Below are 14,381 nucleotides of genomic sequence, written 5' to 3'. Positions count from 1 at the left end.
TGAAAGTGTAAGGCATGATACAGAACAAAAGGAACACAGAGCTAAAAATAAGTGCACAAAACAGTGATCACAATCTGGATGTGAGTTAAGATGACCATTTATAGTCTGATTTAGTTGAATGTAGTCATAATTTTCCTTTGATCAGGAAACTGTTTTGATGGAAGGGATAGGGAGGATAGTAGCTGGATATCACACAAAATAACAGGAACTTGGAACTAGACCTGTTCGTTAAATGACTACTATTGGGCATCTCCTCAGCACAGGTGGGTCTATTGGAGAAGGAGGAAAATGCAAATAAAATCGCTTGGGTACCTGAACCATATTAGGTTTCTTAAAGATATTAATTAACGTGCACAAGCATGGGACCTTAATCAGGGATACAAACTTTAAGTGAGATCATGCCTGCCTATCTATGCTTGTCCAGTGACTCAAGTGAACTTCCAGCACAAAATTTTTTATTCACCCTTTCAGTATATTATTTTGCACTGTTAGGTCTCAGAATGAGTCCAACCTGTGCCACATACCAGACAGCTGATTAAATTTAGGAAAAATACTTAATTTTCTTCAAGCCCCAGTATTGTCATCTACATTTTATACAATTCTTATGAGGATGAGTACACATAAGCCACTAAGTAAATGGTAGACAATACAATCTACTTTTGATATACATTTTAAATCTCCTGTTATAAGTGCAAATTTAGGCTAAGGGGATCTGCAGTGAAGACAACTCATATTTAGCTTTTCCTTTTCAGGTTCACCCATATTTGTCCCTCAACCTATGACTCTATTGCTGTCCTTCTGCAGGCAACTCAGTTTAGGATAATTACCTCAAGAAATGTATTGGCTACAGAGGATCTCAGCTCATAAGTGAACAAGGCATATATTTTCACAGTGGTAGAATCCTTTGCTAGAATACGGCTCTAATACATAAATCCTGATCTGTTACGATTCCTTACTGGCTATATGCAATCTGCTGGGAAGAGTATATAATACACATTTAATTCCTAAATAATCAAAGCTTTAGGTATGTTTCCCTACTACTAGTCTAAGATTTTTCAGCAGTATTAGGGGTGGTTATCTCACACAAGAGGCAAAATAATTTACATTCCTTAAAAAAAATCATTCTCTATTTTGGTTTTTGGTTCTGGTCTCTAATATGATGGATTTGGCATATGTTAATATTTATATTTTTGCCAAGGTACGTTGAGATTAAATTTTCAGTTATCACTATGACAGTATTCCAAATTCTGTATTTTATGTATCTGAAGGCATACATAATTGTTTCAGGAAATCTATATACCAGAGTTGGCAGGCAATCACATTGCCAAAGTTCTACCCATAGACAACAATCTAGAGCAAAAGAACTATCTTCTCACATGCTTTGTACTGCCTCCAAATTTGTGTGCTTAAATACAAGCACACCTACAGAATTAGCCACAACACCTATAAACTGTTTCACGTCAAAACCTTAAGAAAAACTTCCTTGCTTAAATTTTTTTTTTTTTTTTGAGACAGATTCTCACTCTGTTACCCAGGCTGGAGTGCAGTGGTGCAATCTTGGCTCACTGCAACCTCTGCCTCCTGGTTTCAAGCGATTCTCGTGCCTCAGCCTCCTGAGTAGCTGGGATTACAGGCACCCACCCCCACACCCGGCTAATTTTTGTATTTTTAGTACAGACGGGGTTTTGCCATGTTGGTCAGCCTAGTCTCCACTCCTGGCCCCAAGCTATCTGCGTGCCTCAGTCTCCCAAAGTGCTGTGATTATAGGTGTGAGTCACCATGTCCAGCTGTTGCTTACAATTAACCCAGAGAGCTTTCTATAGTTAATGAGAGACCCTTCTACTATTTCCAGAATATCCTAGAAAGTGAAACATAACTCCATTATTGACTATTTCTGAAAAGTACAACAAAGCCACAAACTCTTACCACCTTCATGCAAAACTGGTATTTCCATTTTATGAATACTTTAAAGAGATGTATAATTTGAAAGCAAATCTCAGCAGTTAAACACTCTTATGTAACAAAAGAACTCCAGTTAATAGTCTTTATCTTAGAAGAAAAGGAACAGATTATAACTATTTGGAATAATTTTGAAAACAAACAAAAAAAAGGCTTTCTATTCCATGTTACTGCCAATTAATGAAGAGAAGAAAACAAAGATGTAGAAAAAAAATGAAAATGACAAAAAGTAAGGAAAGGTCACAGCACCCAGACAGAAACACAAAGATACTGGGGCAAAAACAGAGAATAGTATACAGAGAATATGTATCAAGTTGATATAGAATTGTGAATGGAATTGTTGTAAAGATGATCGTGAATTTAGTGGTAACCGGTTAACTAGGAGGATTTCTTCAAATTATAAGGATCAATGATGATGTAACATTTTTATATTCAAGGAATCACTTTGTGTGGTCTAAAAACCGGCTGCACAAAGAATCTGTTGTTCATCTTGCAAGATCCGTATCTAAAAGCTTATGAATGTATATACTGAGAAACATTTAATGCCATGTTATAACAGCCTAAGTCATAGCAACCTGCAAGGGACCACCAAGACTGTCTAATTTTAAGAAAAGTCCATATCAGATTATTAATTTGTTCATTATAGCAACTTAATTTCAACAGATATAAAACACTAATTCCTTTGACTTTCTTCATTTTCCTTTCCAGTGTCAAGTTAAAATAATTCAGATTCTACTCACTTCCAAATAAGTTTTCAGAAGTCAGTATCATGAACAGTACTGTATAAGTTGTTATAATAATAAAATCTGCCAATGAAAGTACTAACAATGGGCCCAACAATCACTGATTTATTAGACGTTCCACTAGAGAACATTTATTTAGATAAAAAATTAATGTACTACATTCATTTCAATTAAGCAAGAATAGTTATCAAATTAATTTTTTACTTTTATTATAAGCATTATGAACAAATAACAATCTACAAATATCAGAAGGAAGAAATAAAATACTCTAACACCCTGGACTAACCTATGAATAAAGGAGATAATATACATGAGAATTTTACACAAAGACAATTTTATCTTAGTTGTTGAAGTACAAATATGTGTTTACTAACATGTTTTTAGCATTCATATCCAATAAGTATACTTAAAAAGAAGTTTTTAAAATTTATGAAGAAATAAACTCTTAAAACATGGTATAAGACCAAATGTCCACAAATTCATTTTAAAAGGGAAATCTAAAGGGGGTAAAAAAAGATGGAGAGCATGCTAAGACAGTAAATGATGTCACTTCAGAAAACATGTACTATTCTTAGGAGATAGGACAGAACTTCTCAAATATTAAAGTTAATGAGGAAAATTGAGAATAGAGCTGTTCTATCAGAGCCTCTCAAAAAGATGGTGCTCCGACTGAAAGCATGGTGGAGAAAGCACTGGTCTATCATGAAGCCTGTTTAGAATCTCAGTATTTAGCTTTACGACAGTGGGAAATTTTGTTAAACATTTTGGAATTCAATTTCCTTATCTTTAAAAAAATGAGAACACTGGTTTCTTCTACTTTAAAAAATTCTCACTCTAGGGTAATGGCAGTAAACTAAAACTTAGAGAACATATAGAGGATTTTAACTCCAGCTCCTTAAACAAGTCAATTATATTTAATTTTCATTTACAAAATAAATTTTAGACAAAATTTTTCCAGTTTCCACTTCTTAAAGATTCATTTTCTGAAAAGAGAACTAAGAATGGTCCCTTAGAAATAGCAAGCACATAAATAACTTATTTGACTATCCTCAGCAAAACCTCAGCAGCTCATGGGAGACATCTGCTGCTGAAACAGGGAACTTAATGTGTGTTAGCTACAGGAAATAAAAGGGCAGACGTGAATTTTGTTAATTAGAGAGCAAAGCACCATTAGGTTAAAAATGGAAGAAAAACAGTTTTACATGCCCATCAACTTCCTATGTGGCAGAATATAAACACTAAGCCATTGATTTATATTGTTATAAAATATAAGGCCACTGACAATAGAAAAAATTAACAAATGACAAGAAACAAAACAACGTAAGAGTCAAACATGAGTAGGATGCTTTACAAGAGATAATAAGGGTACACCTGGAAGAATATACTTTCCATACTAAAATTATCTAGTTCTTTGATAAGAAACCAAATTTTGGAAGAAAAACAGAAAATGGCAAAGTACAAAAAGAATGTAAATGATGAAGTATTCCAATATTTTAAAAGAGAAAAGAAGAGATAGGGTTCAAGAAGTTCAAAGTGTGGAGTCTGTGGCAGATCTTCTGACAAAATGCAGAATAGCTTAATACACATAGGTTTTGCCAGATCTCAGAAGGGGCCTCGAAGAACACTGGACACTTCTATGAAAAGTATAACATAAGAAACAATCAGGCGCAATAAGTTACATCACCTGTTTAGAGGCACCAGACTAGCAGACTTGGGTAAATATTATGTCATAAGGAATTTGTGAAAATTGTCTGGTGTCTTTATGAAAAAACTGGCAAAATGAGAGTTAGAGGATAACACAGTGAAGACTAGTATTTGTTTAACAATTGTATTCAAGAAAACTGGTGTAAGAAGAACTACCACGCTATATGGGTCTGTGTTTTGTTCTGTTTTATTCAACATTTCCATCCACGATAGGAAAAAAATATTTTATAGTTTGTAGTAAATGGATGACTTCCTATCTGGGATATTATGGAGAAGACCCTGTACCTAGTTCATAATGGATGTTCAAGAAATTATCTGTTGGATTTCCATACAATTTTTATAACAAAGATTCACTCCCAGGGAACCTGGGGTAGAAAATCTCTTCTAAAGTTGAAAAGGACATAAGAGGTATGACTCATCTAACGTGCACTTTAGCAACTTACTGTGTAATTTCATGACAAATAAGCTATAACAGGCAGTATCCATATAATAGTGAGTCTTGAACAACATGAGCTTGAACTGTGCGGGCCCCCTAATATGTAATTTTTTTTTTCACTAAAAATTACACTGAGTTTACCTACCTCTTCTGCCTCCCCTTCTACCTCCTCCACCTCTACCACCACTGAGACAGCAAGACCAACCTCTCCTCTTCCTCCTCTACCAACCCAATGTGAAGACAACGGGGTAAAGACCTTTCTGATGATCCACTTGCACTTAATAGTGAAGACAGGTGTCTTCTCTTCCTTATGATTTTCTTAATAACATTTTCTTTTCTCTAGGCTACCTTACTGTAAGAATATAGCATATAATATATATAACAAAAAAATTATATGTTAATTGAGTATTTATGTTATCCATAAGGCTTCTGATCAATAGTAGGAGGCTATGTGTAGTTAAGTTTTGGGGAAGTTAAAAGTTATACGTGAATTTTCGACAGTGTAAGGGTTGTGGGGTCAGTGATGCTAACTCCCGTATTGTTCAAGGGTCAACCGTACTTTTAACTTTATTCTTTAAGATAAAGGACAGGCATACCTCAAAGGTATTGTGGGTTTGGTTCTAGACTACCGCAATAAAGACAGTGTAGCAGTAAAGCGAGTCACACGAACTTTTTGGTTTCCCAGGGCATATAAAAGTTATGTTTACACTATACTAGAACCTATTAAGTGTGCAACAGCATTATATCCAAAAAAATGTATATACCTCAGTTAAAAAACATAGCCAGACTCAATGGGTGGCTCATGCCTATAATCCTAGCATTTTGGGAGGTGGAAACAGGAGGATCTCCTAAGGCCAGAGCTCAAGATGAGCCTGGGCAACAGAGTGAGACACTGTCTTCACAAAACAAACAAACCAAAATTAGCCAGGGATGGTGGTGAATGCCTGTAGTCTCTGCTGCTCTACAGTTTTGCCTCAACCCAAGCTCAATCAGCTCAAGTATGCCTCTGAGCAATGATCGCATCTCTGCACTCCAGCCTGGGCAGCAGAGCAAGACCCTCTGCATTTAAAAAACAAACAACCCAACAATCTTTATTGCTAAAAAGTACTACTGACCATCTGAGCTCTCAGCGCATATTCATCTTTATGCTGGTAGAATGTTTTCTCCTGATGTTGACGGCTGCTGACTGGTCAGGGTAGCGGTTGCTGAAAGCTGGGGTGGCTGTGGCAATTTCTTAAAACAAGACAATGAAGTCTGCCACATTAGCTTTTCCTTTCACAAAAGATTTCTCTGTAGCATAAGATGCTGTATGATGGTATTCTACCCACAACAGAATTTCTTTCAAAAGTGTAGTCAATTCTCTGGAACTCTGCTGCTACTCTATCAACTAACTACTAAATATTCCCAATTCTTTGTTGTGATTTCAACTATGGTTCTTTTCATTAATTTTTTTCTACAGCCTAATCTTGGAAGTGATTGTAGATCGGTCAGGGTGGTGGAAAAAGTTATAAAAATTATAGGGAAAGATGCAAACCTTTCTGGAAGGCCGGGAGGTTTTGCAAAAGCTTCAAAAGAGGATTTAGCTGAAGGCAGTTAAACTCTCTTAAGAGCAAGGGTTAGATAACAAGGAAATGTAAAGGAACTTACCTAGATAAATTTGTCTATTCCTGTCCCCAGAAACTAACCTTTGATCATCTGTGTGCAGGACTGCTCTCTACCTGGGGGGTCAACAATGTTAATTACCCACAAATTGTGTTTGCTCCAAGCCTTTCTCATTAAATCTGTGCTAAACAAATGCAAGTGTCTGGTTTATCAGAGTGGCTAACTCTCTTCAGCCCCTAGTGCCAGCAGCCCCCTAGCCTGCTTTTCATTGGATATCCGTGTCTGAGAACTTCTTTCATCCATCGCTCGGCCAGAGTCCGCAGGACAGACTCGGCAGGTGGTTCCCCCTGTGAGGAATGCTGCAACGGATGGCGGGGGAACCCTCGAAAATGAAGGCAAAGAGACTACGCAGTCAGTAAGTCAGTAAGTCATTGGTGCCCACTGTGGATTTCCAAGTTTGAGGGGATTGTTCAGGCTAGGGTTTCATCATGGGACAACAGTTATCAGCTCAATGGCAACAGTATATAAAAGTATTGAAACAGCTGCTTAAAGCTAGCGGAGACTCAGTTTTGCAGGCTCAATTAAGGGACCTAATGCAAACTTCTGTTAGATGAGTTCTAAATTTCTTTTCAAAGAATTAATATGTCAGTACGTTCAATTCTTTGCCTTCTACTTTTAACTTTTAAACTTAACTTCCTCGTAAAGCAACCTTTTTTGATTACCTACTCCACCCTGACTCATTCCGATTACCTGCTCTACCCTAACTCATTCCAATCACCTGGTTCACCGTTAACTCATTCCAATTACCTGCTACCTGCTCTGCCCTGACTCCCGCCAAAGCACTCACCCCGTCATTCTCTTTAAATTAGCCAGTGAGAATTAGTTTAGCCTGTGCGGTCTAACCCTGGCCAACAGGGGAACGACACAGCAGCAGGGGCCACGTGTGTCAGGGATAAGAACCCCTTCCTCTCCCTTGTCCAAGTGTGCGCTCACCATTGCTCCATCTGTAAGGGCGCACCTTTCTATAGAACTAACTTGCCTTGTTGAGAATTAAAAAGAAAATTTTATATTTGAGTGCTATTCCTTTTGCGGCACCGAAACTTTATATGTAACAATTAGGGGTCTTGCCCATGATTGCATTCCCCTCCGGGGATGGTCTCTGGTTCTCTCTCGTGAGGAGGCATGCCCTGCCCCCTTGTGGTGGCCTCAGGGGTGAGAAATCAAGACCCACCCAGTTCGAGGAATAACCCCAGCTCTCAGAAACGTGGAAAAAAATAAAAAATAAAAATCTGGCCAGCAACCTAGCTTAAAGGATTCTCACATACTGCAGCGACGACTCTGTGCACAGACCAAGGAAGGAGAAGCCGTGGGAGCCGCTGAAGTATTTCCTTGGTGGTCAGGACCAAGATAAGAAAGCTGCAAGGGGTGAGGGGGGTGAAGTACTCCTTGGTCAGGGTGGCTTAGAGGTTAAAAAGAGGCGAGACATCCCCATTTCTGGGGACTGAACCTCACACAAACCTCCAGTAGTAGAAAAGGCAAGAAATTTCCAGTGGGGAAACTGAGCCTCACCCCAAAAGGTGAGAAATTTCCAGAAAGGGAAATTGAACCTTGAACCTTACCCCAAAACCATCAAGATGGGAAATACCCCAAGCAAGACAGGGAGCAAGGGAGATAAAGATGGTAACAAAGATATCCCCCTGGATAGCCCCCTCATGCTAATAACACTGGAAGGATAATGAAAGGACTAAACATAGGAAAAAGCAACAAATGATAACAATATTGCTGTTTTATTTGGACTCAGGGACCCATCCTCAAACCCTCAATCTTCTGACCAAAGTTTGGTCGAATGAGGATGTAACGTGTCAGCTTCTAATCCGGTATGTTAATGATAAAGGTCCAGTGTCTCAAGAAGAACTAGGCTATGCCCTTTGTTGGGGGCAAAGACCTGCCCTCCTTTTTCCTTTAAAAACAAATAGGGAAGAACCCAATCTGGTATCTCAAAATGAAAGGTCAGAGGAACCAGCTCTCATGCCTAAAAATTTCAGCACATGGGATTCCCTAGACTATCTTCCCCCGTTCAGTGTCCCCAATCTTTCCCCTCAGACAGCCCCACTGCTGCCTCAGATCCCATTCCAAATTCCCTCTCTACTCAACGTTATCCTTCCTCCTTATAACCCTGACTCTTAGGAATTACCATCCCATCAGCCTGTTCCCTCCCAGCCTAAATACCCCTCTCTAAAAGGACTCCAGTGTGAGGTAGAACAATGTAAAAAAGATATTCAGAATTTCCCATTTCCCTCCGTACCTAAGAGATCAGCCCCAATCTTCTTGCCTTTGAGAGTTACCACAAGGGGCGGGGGGGGGGGGGGGGGGGCACTGGCTTTGTAAATGCTCCCCTAAACGGTTCGGAAGTCCAGAATTTTAAAAAGCAGCTTAAATTGCTACTAGATGACCCTTACGGAATGGCAGACCAAATTGACCCATTCTTAGGACCTCGGTTGTACACTTGGGTCGAGTTAATGGCCACCTTGGGCATCCTCTTTTCAGGAGAAGAAAGAGTAGCTCTACTCTCACTGGTCCCTCCCCTAGAGGAAGGGGAAGGAGAGGGGAGAACAGCAGTGTAAGTGGCTGGCAGAGGCAGGGAAAAAAACAGCAAAGAGGAGAGAGGGAGGGAGAGAGACAGGAAGAGACAGAGACAAAGAGGGAGTCAGAGAGAGAGAGGGAAAGAAAGAGAGACAAAGAGGGAGTCAAAGAGAGAGAGAGAAAGAGAGATAGAAAGTCAAAGAGAGAGAGATGGAAGTAGTAAAGAGAAAACAGCGTACCCTATTCCTTTAAAAGCCAGGATAAATTAAAAACCTGTAATTGATAATTGAAGATCTTCTACATGATCCTGTAACCCTCCAATACCACCTTGTTGTCAGTGTAAACAAGGGCATAGCCTGAAAGCACTGAGGCCACTGACAACCCTAGCTTTCCTATCAAAAATCCTTAATCAAGTAACCCGCGGATGGCCTACATGCATTTAATCTGTAGGGGCAACTGCTTTGCTAGCAGAAGAAAGTAGAAAAATAGATTTTAGAGGAAACCTCATTGTGAACACACCTAACCAGTTCAGAACTATCCTAAGTAGGAAAAAAAAAAAAAAAAAAAAAAGCAAAAACGTAGCTTACTAACTCAAAAATCTTAAAGTATAGGGCTATTCTGTTAGAAAAAGATGATTTAACATTAACCACATTAACCATTCCTTAAACCCAGCAAGTTTCCTAACAGGGAGTCTAAATCTTAATTAATTACCATACAAAAGTCTGACCAGACCTAGGAGGAACTCCCTTCAGTAACTGATAGGGAAACTCTTGTAAAAGCAGTTAGGAAAATTGCCTAATAATTGGTCTGCTCAAACCTGCAAGCTGTTTCCACTCAGCCAAGCCTTAAAATACTTACAGAACCTGGAAGGAACCCTCTATACCAATTCTAAGTTAATTTGGACTAAACAAGGTCTTATTAACAGAAAGGATAATTGAAATCCCAAACTTACAAAGTTTTCAACAAAAGTAAAGTTTGCTAAAGTTAACAGTGTAATATGTATTATCCTAACTTCTAATCTTATGGCCTTAGGCAGTCTAGTCCACAGAGGTAAAGGAAGTTTGCTTTGGAAAAGAATGGTTATTATCTTCAGGGAAAAAGAAAAAGGGGGGCGGAGAATTTATGTAAAAAGAATGTTATATGGTAAATTCTTGTCCTAAAATAAATTAACTGGTTGTTTAAAGAAAGGGATGCTTGCAACATGTCAGAAAGTTGAGGCATGTCGAAGAATTGTCTGTGAAAGTTGTGAAAAAAGTTATAAAAGGGAATTTATGCAAGAAATGTTGTATAATTTAAAAGTAATAAGGTCTCCTGAATGTAAAACTATTGAAGAAACAGTTTATGTGCAAGGTGTATAAAGAAAGTAAAACATACCTTTGGTAAAAGGATTATAAGCAGGCATAAGAATGTGGATTTTTACCTACATTAAAAGGTTAAAAAAAGTAAACAAATATTTTGTTTTAAAGGTTTAAACAAGTTTTGAAATGTTAATTGTAAAGGAAATTTATTGGCTAATGTTAAAGAGGTATCATCCAGTTTTTCTCTGAACTGGACATTAAAATAAAAGCACAACAGGTTTTTCTTAAAGCACTAACGTGCTCTTTAACAAAAATTATAAAAGGTTAAAAAGAGTCTATAAAAATCTTACCTTATGGTCAGCCATTAAAAATTGAATAAGTATGTCTACAAAGTTTTATTAAAACTAAGTTTAACATTAATAACACACTAATATAAAGGTGAAATTTAGCTTTTCTGGTATAAAAATCATACAGGAAGCATTGTCAAATATAAAATGGTGTCTGACTTTCAGTGATCTAAAAACTAATAAAAATAGGTGCTAAAGGAAATCTCTCAGTAAGAAGGCACCAAGGACTATAAAGTCCACTGCTAATGTCCCCACATTTAAAACAAAAGATCAGCTTCTTAGAAATTATATACATGGTTTATCTTCCACTTTCCTTTCCCTCAAAACTAAAAGTCTTTTAGCACAGGTACCACCCCTAGAATTTCTGGTAAACAAGCACCAGCCTAAAGATCACGTTCTCATCAAAGGGTGGAAAGAAGGAAAACTTGAGCCAGCCTGGGAAGGACCCTACCTTGTGCTGCTAACCACCGAGACTGCTGTTTGTACAGCGAAAAAGGGATGGATTCATCACACCCGAGTCAAGAAAGCACCACCCCCTCCAGAGTCGTGGGCCATAGTCCCAGGGGAAAACCCTACCAAACTAAAGCTAAGAAAAATTTAACTCTCTTTCATCTATTCTATTACTCTTTCTTCTTTCAACGCTCTACTGCTGACCATCTAGTTATTAACATAACCAAGTCAATTTTGCCTCAAACTACTGCATTTAATGCTTGCCTTGTTATACGCTGTGGGGACTTGCCAAGTCAAAGACAGCTCTCTACTTCAGAAAAGTACCTCTGTCCCTCCTGACTCTCCACAGACTGGGCATTAGTAAATTGGGACCATTTAATCTGGGGAGATTTCGATAAAGACCCCAGTGTCAACCAGGAGTCTTGCCTCCCCTCCCACCCGAGATGTAGAGCTTTTATGCCGTAGTTGGTCCACCGTTCTGTGGACCACTAAAGAGCAAGGATGGAATGCCCCAACTGGTTTTTGTAATTTCCTAAAACCATACATTCATTTTACTAGAGGATCATAGAAGTTAAAGAGTTAAAACAAACTTCAGCAATTAAGACAGGATACCAAGAGGCAAATGCCTGGTTGGAATGGATCAAATATTCTGTCCACATATTAAACAAAAACAATTGTTATACTTGTGCACAAGGCAGGCCAGAGGCCCAGACGGTCCCCTTTCCACTAAAGTGGTCCTCCCGTTGACCAGGCATGGGTTGCATGGTAGCTCTTTTCCCGGATTCTACAGCCTGGAGTAATAAGTCATGCCAAGCTCTCTCTCTGCTATATCCTGAAGTCCGGCAGGCTGCGGGTCAGCCCCTGAGGGCCATCCAGCTTCCGTCTCCCAACACTAAGTTCACTTCATGTCTCTCACGACGGGGAGGAAACTTAGTGTTCCTTGGAGACCTGAAGGGATGCAGTGAGCTTAAGAATTTTCAAGAGCTTATCAATCAGTCAGCCCTTGTACATCCCCGAGTGGATGTGTGGTGGTATTGCGGTGGACCTTTACTGGACACTCTGTCAAATAACTGGAGTGGCACTTGTGCTTTAGTCCAGTTGGCTATCCCTTTCACCCTGGCATTTCATCAACCAGAGGAAGGAAAAATAAGACATCGTAAAGCGAGAGAAGCCCCTTATGGGTCTTTCGACTCTCACGTCTATTTAGACACAATTAGAGTCCCACAGGGAATACAAGATCAATTTAAAACCCCAAATCAAATAGCTGCAGGATTTGAGTCAATATTTTGGTGGGTGACAATTAAAAAAAATGTAGATTGGATAAACTACATCTATTACAACCAAAAGCGATTTATTAACTACACTAGAGATGCTGTTAAAGGAATAGCTGAACAATTAGGGGCTACTAGTCAGAAGGCTTGGGAAAATAAGATAGCCTTAGACATGATATTAGCAGAAAGAGGAGGAGTTTGCATCATGATTAAAACTCAATGTTGCACCTTCATCCCAAACACCTCCCCAATGGAAGTATAACAAAGGCATTGCAAGGTCTGACTGCTCTATCCAATGAGTTAGCCAGCAACTCAGGGGTAAATGACCCCTTTACAGGATGGCTAGAAAAGTAGTTCGGTAAATGGAAAGGAATAATAGCCTCAATTCTTATTTCCCTCACAGTCGTAACAGGTACTTATTCTTGTTGGGTGCTGTGTCATACCATGCATCTGTAAGTTGATGCAGAGGCTCATAAAAACAGCACTTACTAAAACTTCCCTTAACTATCCTCCACCTTATCCAGAGAAGCTTCTTCTTTTGGAAAATCAAGCAAAACAACTAGGCCAAGTTTTGTTAAAAAAGTTTGAAAGAAAGCTGTAAGGAAATACAAGGGGAGGGGTTGTTAGATATAAGTTCTAAATTTGTTTTCAAAGAATTAATAAGTCAGTATGCTTCTTACTGACAGTTCTGGTAAAAATGGAAAAGTGGCAATTTGGTAGAAACCACACAACTCCTTTACTCATTCTGGATTTACTAGCACTTAGAGCGCTAAGGTTGGAGCCTTAATACTGGCCCTGGAAACTTTTTCTGTTCAGCACATCAATATTGTTAGTGACTCTGCTTACTCTGTTTATTTATTGCAGAACTTTGAAACAGCTCTCAAGTCCACTCTCGAGCCCACCCTGTGTGCACTTTTTCTTAGACTTAGCAATTGCTGGATCAACATACACATCCTATTTTTATCACACATATTCGAGCCCACAGCTCACTGCCTGGTCCATTGGCTTATGGCAATGAACAAGCAGATCTGCAAGTTATGACGCCACTGCTTGACCAAGCCACCCAATTTCATCAATTTTTCCACCAAAATTGGAGAAATTTAACGAAACAATTTAAACTCACCCAAAGACTAAAGAAATTATCCTGCAATGCCCAGATGGCCAGCTCACAGGCACCTCCCCTCCTTCAACAGGTGTTAACCCTAGAGGACTAGAACCTATCAGTTATGGCAAACAGATGTTACTCACGTCCCTAAATTTATAAAACTAAGATATGTACATGTATCCATTGACGCCAATTCTCACTTAATTAGTGCACATACTTTTCTGGAGAGTCCACCCAACATGTTATTAAACATCTTCTCTTAACTTTTGAGTTTATGGGGCGGCCCAAAAAATTAAAACTGATAGTGGACCAGCTTATGCCAGCTCACAATTTCAAAAATTTTGTCACACGTGGAACATCTAACATTCCACAGGCATCTCATATAACCCCCAAGGACAGACCATAGTAAAACATATCCATTCCACTCTTAAAAATATGCTCAAAAAAACAAAAAAGGGGGAATATCAGTAAGAACCTGGCAACACTATTGGCACAAGCCTTATCTACCCTTAATTTTTAAAATCTAGATGATAAATTTCAATCAGCCATAGAAAAGCACTTTGCTAAAACCTCTCAAGACATAAAACCTGCAGTTTAATGGAAAAAAGTAAATAGTAATGTATGGTATAGTCCAAATGATTTGCTAACATGGGGAAGAGTATATGCTTGTGTTCATACCCCCTCAGGTCCTCTCTGGATTCCAGCACGACACATCAAATCATACCATGGCGTGGCTAGGACTCAACCTGGTACCAGAAATGAAGGACTTGTCCCTGCAGGACCCGCAGCCCTGGACGACGCGGCTCCCTAGGATAACACGAGACCCGGACATTACCTGGGGGATGCTGAAGAAGACAACTCAGAAGGGTGAGCGAATCCTGCT

General features: G+C 39.0%; 1 protein-coding gene across 4 annotated transcripts in view; it reads right to left on the bottom strand.

Annotated features, from left to right (window-relative positions):
• PSMD1 (proteasome 26S subunit, non-ATPase 1) overlaps nucleotides 1–14,381 on the bottom strand; it is a 119,881-nt gene that overhangs the window by 66,410 nt on the left and 39,090 nt on the right. The window lies entirely within an intron of this gene.

Source organism: Theropithecus gelada, chromosome 12 (genome assembly GCF_003255815.1).
Source record: "Theropithecus gelada isolate Dixy chromosome 12, Tgel_1.0, whole genome shotgun sequence".
Taxonomy (NCBI): domain Eukaryota; kingdom Metazoa; phylum Chordata; class Mammalia; order Primates; family Cercopithecidae; genus Theropithecus; species Theropithecus gelada.
Note: the sequence above shows the minus strand (reverse complement) of the source record. Positions and strands in the feature narration are given on the sequence as shown.